We start from the raw sequence: 9,327 nt of genomic DNA, 5'->3' as shown, positions 1-9,327 counted from the left end.
GAGCTGCAGACAGTTTGGCCCGAAGCTTTGTACTTTGCTGGGAGAGTTCGCCTTCGCTCGATTCCCGGCTATTGGTTTCAGCTAGTTGGAAGTTTTAGCTCTCACTCCTGTCAGCCCGAGTCTCTGAGGGCAGACGGCGCCTAGCGCGGCCCGCGCGCCCGCAAGGCGCCCTCCCTTTGCTTCTCTTTCAAGCGGTCCGGGAGGTCGCCAAGGCTGCTGGGCTGGTGTCAGCTGGGTTCTTCTCTACAGCCCCTAGCTGGGCGCAGTCTTCCCCTCGACCTCAAGGTGGCGACTTAGGCACGTAAACAAAGCTCGGCCAAGCCTGACCGCTGGCACCCTCGCCGTTCATCCACGAAACAGTCTAGTTTCCCCGATGCTCTCGAGCGGGCTGAATTGACTGTAAAGGGACTTCCGTTTAGATGAGGAGTTCGGCCAGAATTTCAGAATACGCGTGTGCGTGCGTGTGTGTGTGTGTGTGCTCGTGCGTCCGCGCGCGCGCGTGGAGGCAGCGGGAAGTGGTGATGGGATGGAAACCCTTGGCCGAACCCGTTTGGGACGCCGCGAGCCTCCCCTCCATCACCTGAGCCTTGAGGCCGAGCGACCCAGCGGGCTGGGGCTTCGGAACCATTCTGCACCGCGAGATATCTCGGAGTGCGCAACTGGCAAGACAGAGGCTCTGGTTGCAGCCGCCAGCGGTAGAAAATTTGCTAATCTCGTTTTAGTGACACCCATAATTTATAAGTGGAGAGACCTGAAAAATAAAGCCCCCGCCGTGCTTGTGCCCTTCTTCAGGGTGCATGCCGGCTGATCTGAGTGGCAGGGGTAGTTGGGGGTGGGGAAGAGAGACACAGACAGTGAAAGAATAAACGTGCGGCAGTCACACAATCTTACCTCCGGGACGAAGGGACACGGTTCCTAGAACTGAGATTTCCATAGCCCGTCTGCATCCCAGCTGTTTTTCCCGTAGGCGCTTTCCTGCCTAACACCGCCTTCTAACTTGGACAAGGCTTGAGCTGACCCCCTCCTTTTTTCCTCCCTTTTTTTCTTTCCAGACATTCCCTAAACTCAACCCAGGGCAAATCCAGAAGTCGGTACAGTACAGAGCTTCCATTCAATCGGGGGGCGGGGGGCGGGAGGGAATCCCGTTTACAGTTTCTCTTAGGCAGATGGAAGAAGTAGATGGTTACAGGACTTTGGCAGGGTGCGTGGGGATGGCATGGGGTGTTGGTGTCAGGGAATCGCGATTTCTCTTAGGTATTGGTGCTGCAGGTAAGGTTCCCAGATTCCAGCTGCCCTTGTGCAGAGCTGCAGTGTCGGTGAGAGTGGAGGGTGATCCGCGTCTGATTAGAGGGGAATGGAGGAGGGTGACGGGGGGAGAAATGGACCCTGCACAGGCTCCACGGACACACATTGTGTTAGTTCGTGTCTGTGCCGCTCTACGCTGCCTTTGGGAGCTTTTTGAGAAAGGTAGTATACTCTAGGCTTTTTCTCCCCTTTTTCATCGTCATCCCCCCACTCTCAACCCCGCCCCCGCCGCCTCAATGTGTTTAAAAAGAAGGGAATACCCTTCTAAAATAAGTTAAAAATCTTTCTCTGACTTTCCATTTGAGATGCCAAAAGGATTAAATAAATGAAACTTTATTTGCAGAGGAGTTTATCCACAGACTCAGCGACATCTCTGGTCTTTGGCCTTATTCTAATTCATGGTGGTAATTACCCTTCGTTTCTTTAAGTGCAATAGATTTATTGCCTTAGAGACTATGCACAGTTTGATTGAATTATTCATTTTTTTTTCTTTGGTGTAGACTGCATCTGGGGACTCTGATGTGACGTGTAGATTTTTTTTTTTTTTTCAGGAACAAAGGGAATGTGGAAATGAAAGAGAGAGGGAGAGAGAGGCTGGCAGATGTAATGAGACGCGGTGAAGGTGTACGCAGACTGGCACTCCCACTCCTCCCTTCTGCTCTCACTGCAGCCCTGGGTAACTCGCAGGCTAACACAAACAGCTTTTCTCCCGCAGCCTGCCCTCTGTCACTGTAAGTACATCAGCCTTCTCTTATCAGCATGCAGATTCCAGCCACGCACTCCCTAGGCTGGCTTTGCACCTTAGACAGCAGAAGCGCATTTAAAAATTAACTTTCCTAAGCTAGGAAAGGCATGTCTGTAAAACTTATTTTTGATTTATCTTTATTTTTCTTTGGAAAAAAGTTCATGCATTTTTACCACTTTTCCCCCACCTCCTTTGTGGCGGTGCTGTGCCGCTACTGTCGCTACCGCTGTGATCTTCCTAATAGAAATGACACGCAGATTCAAATGAAATTTAATGTTATTCTTTATCCACTTCAAGTCGAGGGACAATACCTTGTCCTTTTGCAGAATGACATCTTAAGGAACGCAGGACATTATTCAGTTTGCTTTTAGCTTTTGTTGCTGAAACACGAGTTCCGACCTCTTGGAGGCAGAGTCCCAGGGGCACTGTTATTTGGGAGTTCAGGTTATTTGGTTACTTCAAACTTAAATGAAGTGCGATGGGCAGCTGGAGTGTTGGTATGTTTGTTATCCCCGTTTAAGGAAACCAATTGCTAAAACTTCTCCGTACTGACTTGAAGTTTTCAACTTCTTCCCTTTTGGCTTTTACACTCTCTCATTTATCCTTCGTTTCAGTAAAAGTTCTTCTCGGTGTTTGGGAGCGATTGACATTTATGCTTGTCCAATTTATACAGTAGCTTTGAAGTCCTTCCTGAAAGAAGTTAGCGACTTTAATATGAAATCATGTAGGTCTGAATTGTCCGCCCGGATGGTGTAAGGAGTCTTTCAAAGCGGGAGTTCGAGGTTTTAATAGCCGTTATGATTTTTGCGTGGGTGTTTCAAATACTAACTTCTCAAGCAGAATTAATTGCGTTGTCCTTCCCAAGTTCAGGGGGACTTCTTTCCAGGAACCGTGCGCGCCTTTCCTTTTGCGAGTTCGCGCCTCTTCTCTGGAGGTGCGAGGCCAAAGTTAGCAAAGCCGAATTGCCTTTGCTGGTTGCGGTGCGCAGGGACATTCGGACAGCACAGAGGCAGCGACTGCTGCGGGCAGGTAAGTCAGTCCCACCCGCTCGCCCCTCCTTCCCTCCCAGCTTCCCCCGAGCTCAGCGCACTGGGTTCTTGCGCCGCATGGGGCTCCAACTGCCAGGGAATGTGAGCTTATGAGTGCCTGGATCTGGCCAAGGTGCCTGGGTGCCCTCTGCTCCTCCGGGAACTTCTCCGAGCCCGCAGGCCGGTGCGGACCAGGTAGGTGGAGAGCCCGGCACTTTAGCGGGCTGCTGCGCTCTCCGCCTCTCCCACTTCATTGGTATAGCCAGCGCCCGAGGCTTTAGAGAAAACCCTTAGCTCGCACCCCCGCCCCCAGGGCCACGTGTCACTCCATGCACAGCCTGAAGTACGGCATCGAGACCCCAAACTTTAGTTTCCTTCCTTTAGGGATCAATATTGTTACTTGCTCCGGGTTCCGCCTTATCAGTCTGCTTTGCTATCAGTTTATTAGATACAATCTAAAAGGGGTTCCTGCCGCTCCTTTTCGGAAAGTTAATCGCGGCCAGGTATTAGGGCCTTCGGTGGACGCCAGAAATCTTGATAATGTCTCCTTCCTTTCCTTCTTGCCTCCCGCTAGCGGCCTGCATCTGGTCGGCAGGGTCAGTCTTGCCCACCAGAACCCCAATTGCTCTGTGATTTAAAGAGACGGACGCGCGGTATTTGGAGAGCCAAACTTGTCGCAGCAAATTGGAGGAACCCAGTCGCGCTCCAGCCTTTCCGTCCCTGATGTTTCACCTCTCTAGGTGGCTCTTCCCTGAGGACTTGGTCTTTGAGACATAATCTACACCCCTCTTCTCTCTGCTGACATTTAGGACAGGTCCTTCAATGTTGACCTCTTTAGGCTTTGGAGAGGATTTTTGGTCGTTGTGGTTGCGTTCCGGGGCAGACAGCTGAGGAGTGCGAGGCTCTGGAACAGGCCCAACTACACTCTGATACACACAGAGGAGATCTGACACCTTTCCGGGCTGGAAACATTAGTCTGAGCTTGTCCCTTGGGCCTTAGAGGTCAAGGGGCCGGCAGGCAGTTCTGGGAGCCCTGGCCTTTAAGAGCTGCCCAGCAAGGTACCAGGGCATACCTCTCATTGACCTCCAAGCTCTGGTGCCTAGAGACAGATTTTCCAGTCCTGAAAGTCACCATGGGTGGTGGAGACACAAGATTTCTTGCTGGGGGCTAACTCTCCTCCCAAAAACGTGAAGTCAGTTTAACTCACAGTTCCCAAGCTACCAGTCTTCAAGCATTGTATTTCCTGGTGGGCTAGGAGCATATGACTATTTCTTCTGCCCCACGGATCCTAGGTGCTCATCTTCACACTTAATCTCTGCCTTTTTCTTATCTGGAGTTTATATGAAACCAACATGGAGTATACTTTAAAAAGGCAGTATATGATCGAAAGCTCAGTTTGTTCCATCTTCTGTGCTTGCATCCTGCCTCCATTTTCTTCAAAGATAATGTAATAGAGATGAGACTTTCTCCCCTTTATCTTTGATCAGTTCATCTGTGGGAGCTCTTCCTCATGCGGGCAACTTTAGATTGTCCTGAAACTTTCTGATTTCTCCAGTCAGCATTCACGACTCCTCTCTTTTGGTCCATATGTCCTTTCACAAAGTCTTTTTCGATGAAGTGTCTCAAAGTCGCCATCTCATATGAGTTTCTATACAGTAAGGATCTCTCCTTCACAAATCTCTGCAGGTTATGCTGGTGCTTCAGAACCTCTTTCCCAGCTTTTATTTTGATGTAGTTTTGACTTTCCACTGACTTCAGTTTCTCAAATCTAGTCTATTTCTTTGGGCCTGGGTTAAGGCAGGCCAACCTCACCTCGTGCATACTGCCTCTAGTCAGCCCTGTACTGCTATCAAAGCTAGTTTTCTCATCTATCTTTTATATTCTGCATCTCTACTACCTGAGACCTTATTCCCTGTCCTGGTCCTCCAGCTTTTTTTTGCACTGAGATAAAGTTTCAGGTGTCTACTTCTTTATAACATTCTGTGTCTTTCAAATCTATAAATCTACCCTACACATGACTCAAAGGGAATCTTTATTTAGGTTTTTTTTTCTGGGGGTCGTTTATTAACATAACTTTCTACATCTGACTTAGGCATTTTTATATGTCATCCTGGGTGACTGAAACTGTTTTCATCTTCAACAACCTTTAACCTTTAATCCACCCTCTTGAAATTGTTTCTCTAAATCTTTTCCTCCACAAAGTTGAGGTAATATACATATATCACCCACGCAATCCCATATAATGAAGACTTATCCATTTAACAGTATAACAATTGTGGAATTGTTTTATTTGTTGTTGTGAAAATCTAATATTTTTTGGTGGTTTGTATATGTCCTGTTATTTATAATAATTTGAACCCATGAACTACATAATCCATATGGCCTCCAGAACACTGCCACCTCCTGTGTGAATTGCTTTTTCTTTTCTTTTCTTTTCAATGTTTCCTCCTCCATCGTTTAAAATGTTTCTCTTCCCCTATTTGCTGAGATCCTACTAAGTGGTGTCTTTTCATCATCTCTGCTTCCTTCATCTCTTTCTTTTCTCTCTTTTGACTACTTCTCCTTTTCATTTTCCTTCATCCTTATTGTTCATCCTAACATCCACCCTTCTTGTCTTCTCCCTGGCCTGCCTGTCCTTCCCTTTCTCCGTTTGTCTTGTGGCTCGCTTTCCTGGTCCTGTTCTATCTCTTAGTACTTCTTAACATTCAGCCCATGCCTCCTTCTATCACCTAACTTTTCCAAAGCACAAGCTACCATTCCTACATTTTCCTTTACCATTTGACTTCCTCACTTTCTGCAGTTTGATCCTTTTTTTTTTTTCTCTCCCAGCTGCCTACCTTTTCCATGCTACAGTTTGCCTTTCTCCTGACTCCTCCTCCCAGCAGCCCTAGCCCCAATAGAGCTCTTTTGGTCCTTTTCCCCTCAGCCTGCCTCTCCCCCACCTAGTACTTGTGCCTATTCTCCTCTGACCCCGACTCTTTCTCTTCTTTGTTTCCTTCCAGTTATCCCCTAGTAGTTGCTTCACTGCCTCTTTCCAGGCGCTTTCCCCAGTTCCAATCTCTGGTCTCGCTGGTCTCTCTGCCCTCCTCTGTCTTTGCGGCTCTCTCTTGCCTTTGCCTCCCGCTCTCCCCTCCTTCTTCCCCCGGCCCGCCCTCCTCCCTCCCAGCTTCTCTGCCTGGCTCGCTGCCTCCCTCGCCTCTTGTCTCATCTTGCCTGTGTTGTCTGGGAGGGGAGCCCTGCCTCCTCTCCCTCGCTCAGATCAATGCCCTGGCCACTCACTTTCTGATGTTGCACGACGGGAAATGCTTTGAATACTTACGACATGGCCGCTCACACTGATTGCCAAGATTGACAGCACTAACCATCGCCTTCACTTGTTCCAGGGTGAAGCCCCTAGTCACCCCGCTCCGCGCGCACCTCCTGGCACCCCGGCGGCAAACTTCTGCCGCTCTGCACTGCCCCCGCCCGGGGCGGGACACCCCCGCGGACCTGAGTTAACGGGCTACGCCGGCCGCGGCGCTGGGGGGTTCTGTTCCCTTGCTTCCCGGACTGTGCCAATTGACCTAGCACCGACTCCCCTTACTTTTAATTTTTTTATTTGTATCTTTCCCTTTTTCTTTAATGCCATTTACTCCTGCGGCGCAGCGCACAAGGAGCCCTCCCGCGCGGTACCATCCTGGAGCCCGCCCAGGTAACCGGGACGGAGCGAGCGATCTCGAGAGAGAGGGAGGCAGAGCCAGGGCGCGCGGCCCGCTGTGAGCTACCTGTTGGGGCGCCGGAGGGGGCAGGGGTCAGGAGCTCAGGGCCTGGCCGCAGTCCCCCGGCGTCTTCCGCTCCTGCCCTTCCGGGCACTCCAGGGTTAGTTTCTGTGAGCTGGGACCGAGGGGCTGGGGCAGGACAGGCAGAGGGACGAGAGCCGAGCGAGCGGAGCCCTGAGAGGGCGCGGGTGGTTGGGAGCCGCGGCTGCCGGGCCGGGGAGGGTTTGCGTACTTGGCTGGGGAGGGGAAAGGAGGAGGAGGAGCGGGAGGAGGGCGCTCCGAGGGGCCGACGCGGAGGGGGAGTGGAGGAGAGAAAGGGGCCCGGGCGCCCGCCGCTCGCTGGTGGACGCGCTTGATCCCGAGGATGCGTCCCCCTCTTGGAGAGTTGCGCCTGGTTCCGGAGTGACAGATCTGCGTGGCAGGCGTCTGTTTTTCTCCCCTTCACCTCCCCTCCAAAATATCCACTCTGAGAAAACACATGTTGTAGCCGTAGATAACTGTGCGTAGGACACTAAGGCAAAAGGGCAGGGACAGGGACACAACGCAACCTTTGACAACAGAAAGCTGTTATCGCCATCCTAAGTATTCGTCGGGAAATCTGTCTGCCCTCTCGGCCCACCTCACTCCTGCACCTCTGCCTCCCCGCATAGATATTCTAATCTATATAATTGGGAATGATGTGAAAAAGAAGTCAGGTGGCTTAGAGAATGAATTTGTAAGTCTCCGTGAAGTTTGAGGTAGGTATTTCATTGAAGTTCGCGCAAGTGTGTGATAGAGGAAGCTTGTGTGGCTGCGTGTGTAGTCATCCCCCCTTGTTCTGTGAAAGCAAACGCGTGTCGGCTTTGAAGGTTCAGATGGGACCGCTGGGCGGTAATGCCCTCCATGCCCACAAGAGGGCAACATCCCGAGGGCTTTGTGAGCGCTGTATCTCTTGTTACCGCTGCAGGCTTGGGTTTAGAGAAAGTTATACTGAAACTTTTAAAAAACTGATATCACATCTTATTTCGCGATACTAAAAAAAGAAAGATATAAAGGAAAAAAAAAAAGAGGGAAGCGAAGAAAGAAGAGAGAAAGAGAAAGGCAGGTAGCCAGTCTACCCCGGGAGAGCCCTAGTCACACCGAGACTAGGGGGAGGGCTGTTTTAATTGTGGGTTTGGCCGACTGACGACTGGAGTGCCCTCCTCGGCTGTCTTAGTTGTAGCCGGAGGTCATGTAAATCGACCTTAAAAGAATGCATAAGCCATAAATTAAAATAAACCCTCATCCAAGGGCTGATCCATAAGTAGACAATATTCAACCTGGACAAAACGGGCTTCCCTTGCGAGCCGACCTAAACCGCATCCCCCAAAGAATAGAGACTAAATGCAAAGTAAGTTTCCTAGCAAATATTTTGTTTTCTTGAAAAGTGTTGGGTTGATTCGCTATGTGACTGCGACGCCACCGTGTTCGGAGCGCTTCAATGTCAGCCAGGCTCTGGGTGCGGGAGGTCGGGAGGACCCGCTGAGCTTCTGGGCTTCTTAATGCTACCCCCACCCCACCCCCATTTCGATTTGGAAACTTAGGATGTTTGTGGGGTTGACACTGGTCGAGGGCGGGCGGGAGTCGAGGATCTCCGCCGCTCTCTCCCCGGAATGAAGTTTACTCGGAGGAGTTCATAAAGAAAACCCGGGTCGCTAGAAAACGCTTGCGCTCCCTCCTCCCACCCTCACCCCACCGCCGCTCCGCCGCAACTTCCCGGGACACCGCTCGAGTTGCCTCCAGCTCCCTCCGCTTGTCTCCCTTCCTTTCCCCTTTCCCCGTTTTTGGACAGTACTTTTTAATGATCTTTTCAGGAATAAACAAACCGAATTCCAAGCCTATCCGAAATCCAAGTGCTAACTGATCTGTGGTCCTCTTTACTCTGGCCGCTAGGGCAGTGGTGCCTGACCTGGCGGGAGCGGGGGCGAGGGGTAGCTCAGCCCCGCCTGGCGCGGACTTCGCCACGGAGTCAGCCGGCGGAGCGCACCGTCGCCGGCTCGTTTCTTTCCCGCCCGCGTCCCTGAGCCCAGCCGGCGCCCTCCGTCCTTCTCGGCGCCCTGCCGGGGCCCCGCCACCCGCCGCTCCTCTGCAGCCCGGGCCGCGGTCCGCTGCTCCCGGGCTCGGCCCAGGGCAGGGGGCGGTGCTGCCACCCGCCCCGGGGCCCAGCCGGAGCCCTGGCGCTCCCGCGGGAGCTGCTTTCTTCCTTCTCCCTTAAAGGGCCGGGCAGAGAAGGGAAAGGGCTTGTGCAAAGGCTGCTGGGGTTGTACTCCGACGCCGGGAGGAGCGGCCCGGGGCTGCTGAGGACAGATTAGCTCTGTGCCCGGCTGCTTCCCGGGCGCTCCGCAGAGCTTTAAGATAAAAAGAATTGGTGTGTTCGGAGCAGATAAAAGGTGGCTGTCGCCAGCCTGTTTTGAGTTTTATTTACGCTCTCTTAGATTGACCAAGTTTGAAAACGTTGTTTTATGTGAATTG

The 9,327-nt window shown here is 51.7% G+C and overlaps 1 protein-coding gene across 10 annotated transcripts in view; it reads left to right on the top strand.

Moving 5' to 3' along the window:
• Positions 1–8,035: 8,035 nt before the first annotated feature.
• Positions 8,036–9,327, top strand: part of SOX6 (SRY-box transcription factor 6) — a 702,902-nt gene continuing 701,610 nt past the window's right edge. For all 10 annotated transcript variants that reach the window (XM_030918953.1, XM_030918959.1, XM_030918957.1 and 7 more), the window contains exon 1: positions 8,036–8,206. The gene's annotated coding sequence lies outside the window, so the exon portion shown is untranslated. The remainder of the gene's footprint in view (positions 8,207–9,327) is intronic.

The sequence above is a fragment of the Rhinopithecus roxellana genome, chromosome 15 (assembly GCF_007565055.1).
Source record: "Rhinopithecus roxellana isolate Shanxi Qingling chromosome 15, ASM756505v1, whole genome shotgun sequence".
NCBI lineage: Eukaryota > Metazoa > Chordata > Mammalia > Primates > Cercopithecidae > Rhinopithecus > Rhinopithecus roxellana.
This window is presented reverse-complemented; position numbering and strand designations above follow the sequence as displayed.